The sequence below is a fragment of the Parasteatoda tepidariorum genome, chromosome 5 (assembly GCF_043381705.1).
Source record: "Parasteatoda tepidariorum isolate YZ-2023 chromosome 5, CAS_Ptep_4.0, whole genome shotgun sequence".
In the NCBI taxonomy this organism is placed as follows: Eukaryota; Metazoa; Arthropoda; class Arachnida; order Araneae; family Theridiidae; genus Parasteatoda; species Parasteatoda tepidariorum.
Window position 1 is genome coordinate 85,077,139 of NC_092208.1, and position 16,754 is coordinate 85,093,892.

At 30.9% G+C, this 16,754-nt stretch overlaps 1 long non-coding RNA gene across 2 annotated transcripts; it reads left to right on the plus strand.

Moving 5' to 3' along the window:
- The first annotated feature begins 1,011 nt into the window (after window positions 1–1,011).
- Window positions 1,012–14,129, plus strand: LOC107436672 (uncharacterized). Of its 2 annotated transcripts, XR_011636750.1 has the most exons (4): window positions 1,012–1,232; window positions 3,387–3,401; window positions 12,863–12,886; window positions 13,955–14,129. It is a non-coding gene; the product is annotated as an uncharacterized lncRNA (long non-coding RNA). The 2 variants fall into 2 exon arrangements; XR_011636751.1 differs by lacking the exons at window positions 1,012–1,232; window positions 3,387–3,401 and adding an exon at window positions 9,915–10,087 and having other exon boundaries at window positions 12,762–12,886.
- The last annotated feature ends 2,625 nt before the right edge of the window (window positions 14,130–16,754 follow it).

A 16,754-nucleotide genomic window follows, 5' to 3' on the forward strand; every position in this document is an offset into this window, starting at 1 on the left:
ATTATATTATAATATTCTTCCGAATTTAAAAATAAATTAATGTCCATAACTTTCAAAATTAAAAATAATTAAATAAATAACAACAATTTTGCAAAAACATTAAAGAACATAAGAATATTATTCAATAAAATTTTAGGTTACTTTGAAATTTCGATTTCCTAGAAATGTACTTATAAATCGTTACTTTTTTTGTTAGTACTTGTACTTTTACTTGTACTTTTTACTCGTTACTTTTTAAAATAAAAACTTTTTACTTTTGACTTTACTTTTTTTAAAAATACTTGTACTTTTACTCGTTACTTTTTAAAAGTAACGTTGCCATATATGAGTATAACATATATACAAAGCTAGACTAAAAATCAATAGCGAACAAAGCAAACTTAAATTGTGATGGCGGAACAATCCAGCAGTATGAGGCTTGACTACCAAGTTTTAAGCAATATATGCTATCTCTTGAAAATACGTATTGTTTTGGGAAAAAAAATGCCTTATAAAATATACTACCACCCGAGTTCGCCATGCATTGGAGAAATTGTAATAAATTAAATATTAAATTATAATAAAATAATTATATTAAAAAATACATTATAGTTTTGTTTAATTATCGTATTAAACAAAATTTTATCTTCATAATTTTTTTTTAATTCTTTAAACTGAAGCTAAACTTCAAATTAATTTTACGCTTTGAAAAAAGGAAATAAAGTTTTAACAAATAACAAATCTTAGATTTGAGATTTATTTCATATGACTAAGATATTATAGATAAAAGAGAACATAAAAATTCTAATTCCTGGGAACGTCTAAATGTTTAATTATTTTTTATATTGTAATAAAAAATGAATAAATTCCTACTGTTACAGAATTGTTCTAGATTTAATTATGTGTTTTCAATTGATCATTACGTGCTTTTAATACCAACATAAAATATAATTTCTTTTTAGAAATATACAATAGTAGATAAAAAAGTTTTATGCTTTTAGCGTTGATGTAGAATCATAGCATATTTTTTTACAGCTGACAATAAAAAAATACGCTAACATAAAAAAAGAATATTAGAATAATTAACGTACAAAAATCAATTAGGTTTTATTATTTTTCTTTTAACAGTTTCAGTATAAATAGGCAGGTTTTTACTCGAAAAAAACACACTCGTTCAAATAGTAACGATATTAGCAAGATGAATTCTAAACTTTGCATTGTCCTTGTTGTATTTGCCCTTTTGGCAATATTGGGTAAGTTCATTCTTTTAAAAGATTATATCTAGTATTATACTGTCAATGTAAAATGCATTAATTTAATCAGTATGTACCAGTTATTTATAAAAAAAGCTGAATTCATAAAATAGATAATGTACCTAGTTATAAAAAAATTCTTCAATTTCTTATAATAATTGTTTTTTTCAATGGCGGGCACTTGGGACATTGACCCATTGGTCTCAGGAATGCCAGAACTGCTACTCTCTTCTCGTTACCCAGGGGGCACCTGTGGCGAGGCCAAGGCGGTGGAGCAGCGTCGCTCACGTCACACAACCACAAACCCCTTTATAGGGTGGGTCACATTCACACAATCACACACACAAAGGACATAGAACGCACAGAGAGAGAAAGAAACATCCATGCTCTGAGCGGGATTCGAACCCGCAACCATCGGCTCCGCCGTCAGGCACGCTAACCACTCGGCCACCTGGTCAGCTCTTATAGTAAACAATAACTTCATAAATTTTACTACTTTCGAAAATTACCAATATTCTCACATTAGCAGATAATATTTTAAAAGAAATATATTAACAACCAGCTTATTTTTTACTACTATGCTAACAATCACCCAGAAGTTATATCTCCTTCAAGACCTCATGTACATTACATAAGCACCGTCGAAGAAAAAACAATTGAATAGAGTTACAAATTTTTTAAGAAAAGAACATAACCTGGTGAGTACTAGGATGGTCATAAGCAGCATAAGTTCGAATTTCTATGACGGCATCTCTAAACCGGTGCCATGAAACTAATATTCTGAAATTTGCAACTTAGAAAAATAATTTTTAGATCCTGCCTCTAGAAGGTAGAGTTTTTTTTAAATAACTTATGTTGAAAAGACGGTTCAGTTTTTAGGTTTACAACTACCAATCTTCAACTCCATAGCATTGTATTTTTGAACCCAATCCAAAAGGCAAGGGAACTCCTGGATCAAGTATTGAGAGAAATCTGCCTTCATAGAGAACTTTTTGATGGAACTAACCCACATTTGCGTTACATGGAGAGGAAAACAATGAAAACCTTCAGCTGTTAGCTTATGGCGTGATCCGTCTATTACTGGTGATATTTTACGTCAGCACTGTGTTTGGTGCGAGACGGGTGCCGAATTCGCCTTGACCAACCATCTCTGGGATTCGAACACAGTTATCCAGGGGTTACAGTTTGAAAAAAAAACGCTATTTATCTATACCGCTATAGAATCTGAACTTATTTGGTAGATGATGCTATCTACTGAAACTTTTACAATTGAAACGTCTTTGTCAATGGAACAGATCAGAATATAATTGGACAGATCAGAGGCCCAAGGAAGGGCTCAAGAAAGTATACTTGGACCCACCCATACTATTTACTTTATTCATCTACGACTTTCCTATGGACAGACATGATTTTAACAGTATTATTGCATTTTACGCTGATGAAACTGTAATCGTCATCTTTTGGCTGAACAGTTCATGATTAATATAAAATGTTATTATTTTTGAATTATTCTTCCAGATTTTACACAGAAAGAAACTGTTCGCTAATTAGGTATCTCAAGAAGACAGTGACACTCATGTAAGCCTTTTTCAAAAGGTACAGCTACAGAAATTGTTATTACTGCCATTTGTCTTCATATGGAAGCCAGAAATAATTTTTAAAATAAAAAGAGAAGAAAATTCAAAAATGTGATCCACTTTTCAACGATGGATATAAATATCAAATACTTTTTACTGATAAAGTAACAAATTTTTCACTCTTTATTTTACTTGAGCCGTTTTACGTTACATAACAAAATGTACAAATTTGTTTCAACACTCTTTAAAAAATTTATTTTTCTAAGAAAATTATCAATAACTGCTTGTATTTTTTAGTTTATTTGTTTTAGAAACAGGTTTCAATAATAAAAGATGAAATTAAAATCAATATCTATAAAATGAGTCCAGACAAAACGATTTTAATTAAACAACAAATTTTGCACCTATTCGTGATATTTTATTGAATCATATATGTTTTAGGCTGCAAGGAGTTAATTAAATGCCTAATGTGAATTCTTTTAAGATGCGTGGTGAATCTTATAATAGACACTTTGAATTAAAACATAGAATAAGCTTTTTTTATGATGTGTAACCGGTACTATTCTTTTTATCGTAGGTTCCGCAATGGCTGGTAAGAAATTCTAAATTATTTGCTTAATTTTTGGACATATTATTTACTATATATAAAATGATATTATAATTTATTAATGTTTTTTTCAGATCCACAATTGGGAGTTTTAGGACGTAAGTATAATTGTCGAAGAGCGTTTTGATTCATAATTTATCAGTTTAATCATATATAATTTATTTTATTAAGAATCCTAATTTGATTAATTTTTTAACATTTTACTTAAAGCAAGTTAATATAATAATGAATTTCTAATTCGTTTCTATTACTAATACATAAAGTTTAATTCAAAAAAATTTCATTTTGAATTTTTGTAATGTAATAACAAAGTTTTCAAAGCTCTAAATTCAATATTAGGAGATAAGTAACTTTTAACAAATTTACTTTTAGAACGTGTTATTTTAGGTAGAAAGTACTCAAATACCAATACCTCACTTCTCTTGATAGCAAATAAATACCGTTGTCAAAAGCGCAAATACGCTCAAGCGGGCGGAATCATAAAAGCACTTACTGAGTAGCGACAATCAGAGTAAAAAATATGAAACTGGTAGTCAAAGTTTTTCTTAACAGTTTATTTGTGGTTGGGCTAATAATAGTTTGATTTTTTTAAGTCGCCACTGAATAGTTCAAAATAAAAAATATCTGTAGTTACATTTTCAACGAACATTTATTAGATATTCACTGCTGCCAACTTGTACGGCCGTTGAGAAATAGTTTTCTAAGTGGTTATGGTGTATTAAATCTTGAAGTTTAAAGTTTCAAAAAAAATTAAGCAACCACGATGAATTAATAATTTAAGAAAAAAAAAATATATACACATTGAAAATATCGATTTGTTAACTGATTATGCTTTTAAATGTCTTAATAGTTTTGTTTTTACAAAATGCTTCTAAACGTAATTGTTGTTATACTACCACTTTGTAAAATCTCTTTCACTGACTGTACAAGTCTGCAAGTACAAGAATACCACATGCGACTAAAAATGTAAAAAGTGGTAAAAACTCAATTCATTTTTGCTTATTAATGCTTACATTAATAAAACGCTATAATAATATTAACGCTATCATTAATATCATCATTATAGCTAATATTAAAATCATTATTATAGCTCATTTTGCTTATTTGCTTACATTAATAAAACGTAACTATCACGAGGACTTACATTTCAAGGTATTCATATTTAAAGCAAAAAATTTCTTTGCATAAATTGCAATCATGACGTTCCCTCATGTTGATTCTTTACCATCATCTACAATTTAAAATTTTTGAGTATAAGATTTGATAATTGAACAAAATGGAACTATCTGCAGTTACAGATGACGAAATGGCTTTTTCTTAACTTACAAACGAAATATAGATACATCGATGCAGAAAAATAATTATAGAAAAAAAATTACTGACTCCAGATGGAAGTCTGGAGTCAGTAACGTTCCCGATATCCTGACAGTTAGCTTCCAGTAATAAGACGAAAGGATCCAAAATACCAGATGTAAGTTACATAATTAAAATATTAAACCATCTAAAAGCGCCAAATACTTATGTATTGCAATTACTTCTATTCCAACTTGGAACATTCATGTCAGCCAATAGTATTAAAAAAGTCAATGGTGCCTACTGTACATTCAACACCAAAACACAACATAATCTCAGATCCAATAGAACTATATTGTATCTCATGGCAATAACGCCCTATTTTAACTTATAGAGTACGTTGATGGTTCAGATATAATTTCTCTAGAAGAATTCCTAGAATAATAGTTTTCTATCTATTCATAAGAACAATCCTAACATACGTTTCCCCTGCCTTATGGTGCAATAAGTCAGCTGCTCTACTTGAAACGCTAATACGATGACAAAATGAGATTATATCAAATCTGACTAAAACCAAATAGTTTATAAATTATAAAATAGAAATATGACCACCTAATTCTAATTTTACTGAATATTATTTGAACTTACTGAAATTATTAATTGTAAGTTGTTCACTTAAAACCAATAAATGTCATATTACAGACATCTTGGATATTTTTCCTTTAAAAATATATGTTTTGCTTATAATTACAGAGGTGAAAGAATTGGGTGACAAAATTCTTAGCACTGCCGGAGCACACAACAACGATGCCGAAGATGTACAAACACTCCATGCTCATCGTGGATAGAAACTGCTGTTATGTATACATTATATCTGCTTTGTATTATTTTGAATCTCCATTTTAATGGCATTGCAATAAAAACAGTTTGTTGAAGTTCTTGAAAATTATTTTTAATACAATAACTTCTGCTTTTGTATATATATTTATGGAACAGTAAACTCGGGTATTTTTCTATCTATTGGCATCACAATAGTTATTATTCATTTTATTAAGTTGTCTCCAGTAATAATTTAAGTGCTGTTTAAATATTAGTCAAAGAGATGTCCAATTCAGCAGCATAACTAGATCAGTGTTCCACAAACATTTGCACAATTCCTAAAGGACGATACTTATTCCTATCTCAATAGAAATCAAAATATAGCAATCAATCAATAGAACTAAAAATTCTACATATTCCTATCCCATCCTCTTATTGGTTGCATTTTTAACTGATAGGTCATTAATGGATTTCCAATGCATCGGTAAGGGAAGTGACGTCAGCTTAGGCATTTCCACACTTTAAATATTTATTTTAAATAATTCTATATTCTTATGGAAATAAAAACTTAGTTATAAGGTAATTATTTCGATTTACTTTTAATCCTTTCGAAAATGGCTGAAGAAATTTTAAACATAAACGATATTGCGGTTTCCGCATACAGTCATACTAATTATTGGTGAGGTAGCTTGGTTTTTTTTTTGGACAATGGCATATATATAATATACGATATTCAAGTTACAACTCCAGCGGTGCGTGAGGAAGTAGTACAGCATGAATAAGCATATGAGAATTGAAATGAGCTTTCTATCTTACCTCACGACAGAGATGAAAATAATTTTACTACTTTTGCTGCCTACTGTGCTGAAATGTCTCTCTCTCTCTGTATATATATATCTATATATATATATATAACGCNTACTGGGCAGTAACACATAACTTTAAAAAACATTAATGTAGGTCATACCGGGCAAATGTATAGCGGGTGCTTAAACAGACCTAATATATATTTCAGACATTTACCAAACCGACCGTGTGATTGTCAACATTCACACCGGGGGAAGTCAATAGCCACCGATTTCGGTCATTCAAACACATACATATAACGGCTTTCTTATTGTTATTCAAGTGAAGGTGAAAAGTGAAATAAATATTTGTCTACCATTGAGAAAAAACTTTTTAGGCGAATTGAAAGTTAGAAAGAAAGTGAAACATTTCTATCCACCAAAATACATTTATATAAAGTAGTTCTCTTGAGTAAAAGAATTTACACTAATGATCTTCTTTTAAAATTTTTAATGGTAACTAACAGATGACCATACACACTTAAATCATAACAATTGGCAATTTTTTAACGGTAACACCTTTAACAGCACTCATAACATAGCTGTCAAAAAAATTTTGACATTTTAAGTTGCGAAATCAGGCACAATAACGTATTTTTTCTGAATAAACATATCTTATCTTCGGAATTAGATAATCACCAACACCACTCCTCGCTTAAGGGAGTATCAGCAATCTGGATTACAAAAGTTTAGTTTGATATTCTGTCAAAATTTTGGACTTATAATGATATTTATAATATTTCGTCAGATCACAGGTAAATCAAACTATCTTTTCACCCGAAACTCGTTCACCCAAAAGACGATGTAACACAAAAACTATTTTTTTATAATTGCCTATTATTTTACCCTTGTTACTACAACCAAGAGTAATACTGTAACGTTTTACTTCACCCAATATTTTATTTTATATCCGTCGTTGAACAGACAAAGCAGTTTCTGGGTTTAAGACTATTAATGTTCAACTCCGTAGCTTTGTAATTTTGAACCAATCCAGAAGACAAGTAAACTCTTAGATCAGGATACCCAGAGGTATGATTTGTAATGGGAGCATGAAGGACTTTACGACTCGGCTGATTTAACTTGCATGAGTTACCATTTACTACGCTGGGAGTCTTCGGCGAGCGGGGATCGAACCCACGACCTCTTGGACCTAAGCCCACTGCCCTATCAACCAGGCTATCCCAGGCTCTTCACGTAATATTTAATATAATAATTTTTTAACCGTCGTTGAACAGCCGACCCAATGTTTGGGTTTACAACTACTTCAACTCAGTAGCCTTGTCATTTTGATCCCAATCCAGAAGACAAGGGAACTCCTGGATCAGGTATAGGGAGAAATTTGCCTTCGTGGAGGATTTTTTGATGGAACTAACCCTCATTTGCATTACATTGAGAGGAAGACCACGAGAACCTCCCACGGTTAACCTGACGGCAAGAGGACTCTAACCTATGATCCGTCTACCACTGAGGATATTTCGCATCAGCACTGTGGTTGGTGCAAGCCGGATGCGGAATTCGTATCGACCGGCCATCGCCGAGATCGAACCCGGGTTCACCTCATTGGAAGGCAAACGCTCTGTCCCCTGAGCTATCGGCACTAATTAATTAGCAAATTTCAGGTCACCCCTTCGAGCTATCAAGATTGAGTACTTGAACGTGACGATCCAATCATTAAGTCAAAAGTTACTTAGGGCCGTCCGTTTAATTTTGCACACTGCACATATTTGTAAATTACCTTTTACAGTGTCTGTCCGTCTTATATTTAACCTAGCTTCGACTACTACTATAATATTACCGGAGCCGTGATGGCTCAAGGGATAGAGCCCTCACCTTCTAATGAGATGAACCGGGTTTGATTCCGAGTTATAGCTGGTCGATACGAATTCCGCATCCAGCTTGCTACAACCACAGAGCTGACGTAAAATATCCTCAGTCTTAGACGTATCATGGGTTAGAGACCCTTTGCCATCGGCTAACCGTTGGAGGTTTTCATGGTTTTCCTCTCCATGTCATGCAAATGAGGTTTAGTTCCATCAAAAAGTCCTCCACGAAAGCAAATTTCTCCCAATACCTGATCCAGAGTTCCCTTGTCTTATGGATTGAGTTCAAAATTGCAAGGCTACGGGCTTGAAGATTACGTAAACCCTATATTTTTGAAACGACGGTTCCATTATATAATATAAACATATACTTTGAATAAGCATTGTAAAGAGTAAATATTAATTTGCATAAGCCACCAATGAAGAGTCGCGCAGGGGATAGAGCGTTCGCCTTCCAATGAGGTGAACCGGGGTTCGATCTCGGCGATGGCTGGTCGATACGAATTCCGCATCCGGTTTGCACCGACCACAGTGCTGACGTGAAATATCCTCAATGGTAGACAGATCACGGGTTAGTGTCCCCTTGCCGTTAGGCCAACCATGAGAAGTTCTCGTGGTCTTCTTCTCCATGTAACGCAAATGCAGGTTAGTTCCATCAAAAGTACTCCGCGAAAGCCTATTTCTCTCAATACTTGATCCTGGAGTTTCCTTGTCTTCTGTATTGGTTTCAAAATTACAAGGTACGGCGTTGAACATAGTAGTCGTAAACCCGAAAATTGGGTCTGCTGTTCGCCGACGGTTATAAAATGTAAAATAAAATAATATGAATTTGAAGAGAACGAAATTCTTTAATTCTAATTTACATTCTAATTTATTAATTATATTGATACATTTCTTTTTAAAGAAAATTTTTACCGAAATATAATTTTTCTCTTTTTTATATATTGCTTTTATTGATTTATTTAATTGATTTTTTTAACTAATTAGACTAATTAGTTAAAAATTTTAACTAATCGACTAATTAGAGCTGGGTGCTTGTCAAATTTTTTCGCCCCCCTCTCTTCCCCCCTATCTCTAATTAAATCTACATTAGTTTTCATAATTCACTAATTCCGACGAATCAGTTTATGCCAACTTCGGCGGCAGGTACTAAGTTCCATAATTCTATGTAACTCTTAATCTAGCGCAATCCTCAGATTATACAATACGAAATCTAAATATAATATTCGAATAAGCAATGTAATAAGTAAATGCTCTAAAATTGTTTTTAGTACAGTCATAAAAATTTTCATAAGAGTTTAATTTTAATATTCCTCAAATAAAAATGGCTTCAATGTTTTGAAAAAAATATCTATAATTGTTTCGCTCGTATCTTATCAAAAATAAAAACGAGACATAAAATATTCTATTTATAATGGAAAAGACATAAAATATTTCCATAAAATCTGAGTCTCCCATGAAATTAGACATTTTATTAAAGTATCGTAAAAATATTAAGATTTGAACTGCTGTCATATTATATCGATTTATAACGTGAATGGGATATCGAAAATTCCTAGATTTTAATGTCAATATGAAAATTAGAGTTTTTTTATAAACATACAATGCATAAACAGTTTCATTATGCAAAAAATAGTTATTATGTAATGTATTTTTCAAAATCCTTACGTAGATCTGAATAATCAATAAAAAGATTTATGATTGTTTTGTAAATTTTACCATTATACATGTTCAACAAATACAGAAATGTTTTTTTTTTCAATTTAAAAATTCCGGTATAAATAGTGAGTTTAAAAGTGGAAATATGTTACACGTTCATTTGTTAACGAAACTAGCATCATGAATTCCAAACTTTGCTTAGTCTTTGTTGTCATAGCCATTTTGGCAGTTTTAGGTAAGTGAAATTGCTATTAAAATAATACAATGCTGCCAACTACTGAGCTTTTAAAAAAATTCTTTATAGAGACAAATAAAAATTAAAGCTTCCAGAATTTTTGTTAATTTTTCTAACATCGTGAAACATTGCTAACATTGCTTCACCGCGAGGGAATTGACGCGCAAAGGTCTTAAGTATGATCTTTTGAATCCCTTGCATGTAGTGATGGGGAAATTATATTTAAATCAAATTCATAAAATAAAGAATCATACGCTAAAACAAAACGTAAACTTAGCTATCACTAGAAGAAATTTTTCCAAAAAGCGAAGAAAGTCGGCAGTCCTGAGTAACCGGCAGTGTGTAATATTTAATGTTTATGACCGAAATCAAGAAAATGTCGATTTTCACCGGTGAATGTCATCAATCACATAGTCGCTTTGGTGAATGCCCGAAATATTTGTTAAATCTGATTGGATATTAATTTATTCGTTGATATTATTATATTGATTCGATTTTTTAATATAAGCTGAGGATAGATTAGGAGAGTTTGGAGTGCCGGGGAAATGTATACCAGACAGCGGCACAAAACCTTAGAAAACCGTTTGCGTAGGGTATACCGGACAAATGTAAACCGAACAGTGTTACTGAACCTTAAAAAAACATCAGTGTAGGGTATACCTACACTGATGGATGATATATTTTGTGGTATAGTATATTTTGTGCCGTGAAATCTCCATTTAGTTCGAAAACATGCCGTGTCTTGGACCTGTTCTCAGAATAATCTTGGAAATATACCACTAAGTGGTTGATGTTGTTACTTATGAAATTGTTAGCATAACCTATTAATTAACTACTTAGTTTAGGCTTGTTATTTTGTTGAAGTTTTTATCATACAATGAGTGACTCAGAGAGTAGTTTCAAGAAAATAAAGAAGCCGATTTTTATTATGAAAAAAAAAATACTTAACCCTACATGGCAATACTTTTACTTTCTCTACTTTGTAACGAAAGTAAAATTAAAAGGGACCTACTTTTGCTTGTACATGATTACTTTTTAAATTTAGTACTTTACTTGTCTTTTCGTGGGGAAAGTACAAGTATTTGTAACAGGAATGTCGAAAAAAATCGTTACTTTTTTCCTGAAATTCTTTAAAAACATTCCTTTTCAAAAAAGTTTTTTTTAATTTATAAATATAATTTATTATATATTCCTTAACAGCTAACGTCCTTTTCCAAACATCTTTAAGGATTGCAATTTACAGAAAGGGAGAGGGTGGCTGGTGGGAGGGAACGTGAAACTCTTACTTTATTGGATTATAAATGTATATGAATACAATATTCTTCTTAAACTTATTTCTTTAAAAAAAATTATAATGCTATCGAAAATGTTCAACAAATTAATTTGTTACTAAAAATTCTGAAAGTAAAAACAAAATAGTACATTGTAAAAAGCAAAACATTGAATAGTTTTAAAATGAGCTTAATTTAAAATTCTTTTTTATATGTTAAACTATGAATTTTGATTTCTTGTCTGGCAAATCAAATGAAGTCAAAAACAAATTGATTGACTTTCTGAGTAATATGAGGTTATGTTTTCAATTCAATTTTTACGCTGAATTAAAAAAAAAGCAGAATTAATGTCAATAGAGCTAATGGAGGAGAATTTAGAAAATTTATAATGCTATTATGCATAATATGCGCCGTTTTTATGCGCTTGGTATTGCTAATTTGGCTGCTAAATTATATACGTAATTTATAATTAAAAATTACATATTTGGAATTAAAAATCACTTTTTTTTTATTAAAAGTGCTTTTAACAAAGACACAATAGTTAAAAAATAGATTAATCAATATACTACCACTTTATTCCGGCCACTTTATTACTCTACCATATAAACTGCTATAGGACAGGAATACCTAAAATAGGCCAGGAACAAAAAAAAACAAAACAATGAATAATGTTAGAATACTAAAAAAATGAAATAATAAATCATTCAAGAATTTAATAAGGAACGCTGAATTGTAAAAACAAAATCTATTTTTAAAAAAGTGCATTAAAGAACAAAATATTAATAAGATTTACACATGGACTTCGCGGGCCACAAATAAGTGCTGGTGGGCCGCATTCTACCCGTGAACCGTATGTTACGCAAGCCTGCTGTAATTCTAATGCAAACAAACAATAAGAAAAGTAATGATTTTTGTCCATATATATTTTTCTTTTAAATATATACTTCGAGCTGTGGAGACTCAGAAGATAGAGCTCTCGCATAACAATGAGGTAATCCGCTTTCGATCCCAACGATAACTGGTCTATTCGAATTCCGCACCCGGATCGCACCGATCACTGTGCTGACATAAAATATCCTCAGTGATAGACGGCTCATGAGTTAGAGTCTCTTTACCGTCAGCCTACCAGTGGAAGGTTTTAGTGTCTTTCCTTAGTGACAGTTTCAGTGACCTAACGCAAATGCAGGTTAGTTCCATCAAAAAGTCCTCCACGAAGCGAGTTTCTCCCAATACTTGATCCAGGAGTTCCCTTGTCTTATGAATTGTATTCAAAACTACAAGGCTACGGAGTTGAACGTTATTTAGACCTTAAATTGGGTCGTCTGTTGAACGACAGTAATATAATATACATTTTAAATGAGCATTTTTATCTTGTCTAACCTATAATTATTTTTTCATTACAGCCCCAGCGATGGGAAGTAAGAAAATTTCTTAATTTATGAACACATTATTATTATTATTATGACATATTAAATGATATTGTATTTTATAATTTTTTTTATAGATCCACAATTGGGAATTTTAGGACGTAAGTATAAATGCCATGTAGCCTTTTGAAGTATAATTTAATTTCTACTTTAAATTTTTAACTCGAAAAAAACCCATGTAATTTAACCCTTTGCACGCCGATGTCCTCACTGAGGCACCATCAACATTTACCACTTCAAAATTAAGAAATTTTTATATTTTAATTATTAGTAACCACATTATTTTAGGAATTTCAAAATTGTATAATAATATAGTGTACTTTAAATGCTATAGAGCTGGTAATTAGATCAAACTTCGTTTAAAAGTACTCGGTGTTTAAAGGGGTAGTAATAATATTGATAAAATATTTCCCCTAAGAATAGTTTTTATTGCATAAATACAATAAAATAACAATAATATTTTTAAAAAAAATTAACAAGGAAACCTTTTTATAAAGAAATAAGCAAATATTTAAGGCTTCAAATTCGCTAAGAAGATGTTTAATTTTAGGTGGCCACGATAGGGAAATATTTTAAAATTGGTGACGAATATTTTAAAAATTTGTTTGAAGTTTCAGAAATTTTTGTTTTCTGATATTTTAATAAATTTAATTGATAAGTTTTAGCACAATTTCAAATTAATTATTTTTTTTTACCGCTATTAGGTTTGGAAGAATTTTTTGAAAACAAAACTATTAAGATATCTATAATCATACGAGACAACGAATAGATCTTATCTACATATTTTTTAAAATTATTGATTCGTTGGGGTAGTTTAAATTTTTTTTGAAATTTCAAGATTTAATACGCCTAAACGCTAATTTGCTACCACTAAGAAAATTATTTCTCAACAGCAGTACAAGTCGGCAACTTTGCGTTCATCTACTGGTCATTGTCACATTTCATCATATTGTCATATCGTTGAGGATTAATATGAACTCTTTATTCGAATTTTTAAACTTCAGGAATTTTTGCAAAATTTTTGACTAAATTTATAATTTAAATGCTGTTTACTTATGAATAATGAGTGCAGTATTATTAAATATTCGATGATTATATGACATATATCAATAGATATTTTTTTTAAATTTTTAAGAGTAATAATATATATGTGTTGTTTATAATTTCAGAGATCAAAGAATTGGGTGACCAAATACTTAGCATTGCTGGAGCCCACAATAACGATGCTGAAGATGTACAAACTCTCCATGCTCGCCGTGGATAAGAACTGTATACTTTATTTATTGCTTTGTAATATTTTGAAACTCCCATTTAATTTCAATGCAATAAAAACAGTTTGTTAAAGTTCTTGAAAATTATTTTTATCGTCGAAATATCTTTTGTGACACGAAATAAGTTTAATATTTCCCAGTTATTTCAGAAGTCTCAAGCCTGAAAAGTATCAGGACAATATAAAATAACACAAGCTTATAAATTCTAACCTCAAAATGTGTGAAATATTTTGTTGTTGCAGTTTCATATTTATTGAAATAAAACTTTAGCCTATTTGAAACCTGTAGAAACAAAACAGATTTCATTCCTTTCATCAGCATTTATTCTACAAATATAACAAACTGCTAGAAATTTAAAACTACTTACTTTTAAACATATAGCAATCACTACTCTTTAAAAAATTAAAAAGCTTACGTATGTCGCTTCACATAGAAAGTACTGTCTAATACCGCACTTGTCAGTATCTTGCCAGATTTTATTTCATTTTAGAACAGCCGTTGAACAGCCGACAGAATCTTTCGGGTTCACAACTACTAATGTTCAACTCCGTAGTCTTGCAGTTTTGAACTCAATCTAGAAGACGAAGGAACTTCTAGATTAAGTACAGGAAGAATTTTGTCTTCGTGGAGGTCTTTTTGATGGAACTGACACGCACTTGAGTTACATGGAGAGGAAAACCATGAAAACCTTGCTCAGTTACCCAAGGTGCTAGGAGACTCGAACCCATGATCCGTCTACCACTGAGGATATTTTACGTCAGCACTGGTCGGTGCAAGCGTAATGCGGAATTCGTGTCGACCAGTATTTTTTAATAATTAAAAAATTTCATTTTTTTTAAAAGTGCGCAACGTTAATAATTACGAATTTGCTTTACTTTGCAAAAAGAATATTTTCTAATGGTAACGAAATTGATGCTATTATTAGTTCGGTATTTTTAAACACACGCAGTTTTTCCAATACTACAGATCATGTTGTATGAAAGGCTTATTGCTTTATTGCAGAAAACAGAGCAGTTGGCATTACAACAGAAAATGCAATTTTTGGACAGGAAAGCCCTAGAGTCAAACTAATTTCTGTTTTTCAAGCCTGCTGTGTAGCCTGCTAAATATTACGCCTTTTGTAAAATAATTTATACAGTGGTAGATCTTTCATAACCAAAACTTTCAAAGTTTTTGGTAATTTTGCCAACATTTTTAAAGAGAGAGAGAGAGAGAGAGAGAGGCTACAAGTAAAACTTGTAACATAAAGATTACTTCGCCCACTCTTTTTAAGGCAGGGTTCCCACGGTCCTTGAAGGATATAGCAGTGTTAGTAAATTAAGGTTAAATTTAGACGATATTTCTTATTTTAATATACTACTTTAACGTTAAGTGGTTTAAAAGTTTGATTTTTCATGCATTTATACTTTCTTTGGAAAACAACTTTTAGTGGTGGTTGCACAGAAATTATATTATAGACACTTGTTTTATTTTTGATACCACTTTTTACAATTTACAAGGTCCGTGGAGATCCTGTAAGAGTAACCACTAGATAACTGCTCGTTCGTTGTTGTGGAACTGGGCGTCTGAGCCAATTATGGCCCTTTTCCCATTCATCCTGAAATTAGACTAAGAAACACACATGACAAAAATAAAGTTTGGGGCTCAAAATGGAGTTCGTGAAAGAAATAAAAATGGCAATTTGCCATTATTAGGTAATAACAAAATTACAGGTAATAAAAAAGTACATAAAAAAAGGTAAAATTCAAGTACAATGAGAAAATAAACACTAATGAATAATTATAGTTACCCCTGATAAGAGCCTGAGGGGTGCTAGATAACTGCAATTACGTTGCATTCCATATGATATTATGAATTTTTGATATGTAGTGGCGGAAAAATTATATAAAATGAAAAACACTGAACTAAAAATAACTTGGTTTTCTTTACCACTAGAAAATATTTCTTAAAGGAGATCAAGTTGGCAGCTCTGCAGTTAAGTCGTGTTGAGCCCTTTACAAAGTTGGTATTAAGTATGGTATACTAGCACAGGGGTCGGCAACCTTTTGAAATGAAAGAGCCAAAAGTTACAATTTTACAAAATTTCCCGCTTTTAAGGAGCCACTGAAAATTTTTGATTTAATACTATAATATTTTTTTATGTATATATGATTTTTAATTAAACAAAACGGTTTTGAATACAGAATAATATTTATTCTTTATTTTTAAAATACGCTAGTAATTTTTTTAAAATTTAGTTTTTATTTAATTTTTAATTTTTTTAACTTATTTCTTTTTTGGGGGGGGGATAAGAATATTTGGGTCATTAAAATTCGATGAAAATTGCAAATTTTCTTACTAATTCTTGTCAAATTTTCAACAGAAAACGCGATTTTTTTTTATTAAATGTGCAACGAAACACAATCTTATCAGACAGATTTTATAATAATTCTTTTTAATTTTTCATAGCAATTCCGTAATAATATTCATTTATATTATATCAGAATTTTTTCACAATTTTCCTTTTTTAAGAAATATGTACCGTCTATTCTTGTTATTGTTAAAAACAATTTTTAAGCACTTAATTATTAAACATTTAAATAAATTTTGCATTTTTTTGTCAAGGCAAACGTTAAATCGACTTATGATGAAGTGCTAGAAACGATGGTCACATACTTTTTCTATTTATTGTAATTTCTATTTCTATTTATTTTCTATT